This window comes from Aplysia californica, unplaced genomic scaffold (genome assembly GCF_000002075.1).
Source record: "Aplysia californica isolate F4 #8 unplaced genomic scaffold, AplCal3.0 scaffold01382, whole genome shotgun sequence".
Classification (NCBI taxonomy): Eukaryota; Metazoa; Mollusca; class Gastropoda; order Aplysiida; family Aplysiidae; genus Aplysia; species Aplysia californica.
Genome location: NW_004798652.1, coordinates 97,100 through 98,829, shown reverse-complemented (window position 1 = coordinate 98,829; position 1,730 = coordinate 97,100). Strand labels below are relative to the sequence as shown.

The 1,730-nt window shown below is 39.8% G+C and overlaps 1 protein-coding gene across 1 annotated transcript in view; it reads right to left on the bottom strand.

Moving 5' to 3' along the window:
• LOC101850228 overlaps positions 1–1,730 on the bottom strand; it is a 22,056-nt gene that overhangs the window by 1,626 nt on the left and 18,700 nt on the right. The gene's annotated exons all lie outside the window — the stretch shown is intronic.

Genomic DNA, 1,730 nt, shown 5'->3' with positions numbered 1-1,730 from the left:
GGCTTTTTAATGGCTTCATCGATCGACATGCAGTTTTCGCCAAAAGATTCTTTAAAATATTCTCCAGATCCTGGTGCCCTTCGTTTTTTCAGTTTTGAGACAGTTTTGCTGCCAAAAGCTAAATTTATTTATTTCGCCAATCACTTTTTTAGGCCGACGCTTCCGTCTCTGTAATTTTAGAAAATCCGCCAGGTTCGTACTTCCGTTCGATACTATCTCGCATTGTCGCGCAATACTGAGCACTATTCTAAGTGTGCGACCCGTATAGATTCTAGATCTAGCCTCATGTTTTCTTTTTTTACCAATGACTTTCAGTCGATGTTAATGCACCGATCATTCCTTTCATTGAAAGGGGGCCCAGCTAGTAATTTATAAAATTACACTGAAAAACACATGTGTAGTTCTACAATTTCACAAAGCTAGTCACGCAAAAACTAGACCCTCAAACACTCCCTCTCTTTGATGTTCGCCAGTATCACTGACTAAGTCTCCTCCCGTCCCGTTCATCAGTTCGCAAGCACAAAGAAACGTCCAGTCTATACAGAGAGACAATGAGCACACTCAATAATGCAGGACTAGCAGCGGTCTGCGGTACGAATACAATCACTGTTGTCGCCAAACTACGTACAGATTTCCAGTAGATGTACGCTTTAGACGTGAGGTGTTTGGTTGTAAATGTTAAAACATTTACGTCCCCATTAAAATTATTTGTGAGGCAACGTGGTGAAATCAGGAGCTCGTCAACATAGTGAAATTGAAGAAACTGGCATTTTCTGCCATGTTGACAATTTATATGAAATTTGTGTTTCTTGGCTTAACACCGTTTTTGTTCGTTTATAAACACATTACTGTAGTGATTTTACCGAAAAAACGTTGATTAAAGACACAAAAACTGTAAATTTACAGTTTCCTTGGACTCTCAAGTTTTGGAAGTCACCAAATTTTGGCAGCCATTTTCTCTCTGATTTCACATCTGAAACCAGTTGACCCCGTCTATTTCAATCCAGATTATCTCGACTTCTATTGAAGATAGAAGGGTGGTTTTTTTTTCATTGAAAGCAAGACAAATGAACACGTTTTGAGATGGTACCAATATCTATTATGCTCCAAAATTGATGAGGGCCTGATTTCACCGCATTGTAACACATTTAGATCATTCAGGAAGCAGGCTGCTTCGACCCCAACTACCAGGGCCCATACTCTCTTTGTTGTTCTTATACCCTTTCTTAAGGGGTATTACACGTTCAGTTAAAACTGACAGTTGTCCAACTTCTATGTCGGATTTTTGTTGTGGGCGGCCGGCTGGACAGCCTGATAAGAACACAATACGTGATGCAATCTTGGTTTAAAACTATGATAGCAGTGGCAATTTCTGTTCCAGTGGCCTTCCTTTGATAAAATTATCGTTGGTATTGAACTTCAAGTCTTTGGGGCAAGAGACGGCATATTTTATAAAGAGCCTGCTGTCAAAGCTTCAGGTTTAGAGACAGAGTGTTTGTGTCTATTGTCCTAGGTTCAGAGATAGAGTGTTTGCGTCTGTTGCAAAGGTCTCAGGTTCAGAGACAGTGTGCCTGTGTTTGTTGTTTTAGGTTCAGAGATAGAGTGTTTGTGTCTGTTGTTTTAGGTTCAGAGATAGAGTGTTTGTGTTTGTTGTTTTAGGTTCAGAGATAGAGTGTTTGTGTTTGTTGTTTTAGGTTCAGAGATAGAGTGTTTGTGTTTGTTGTTTTAGG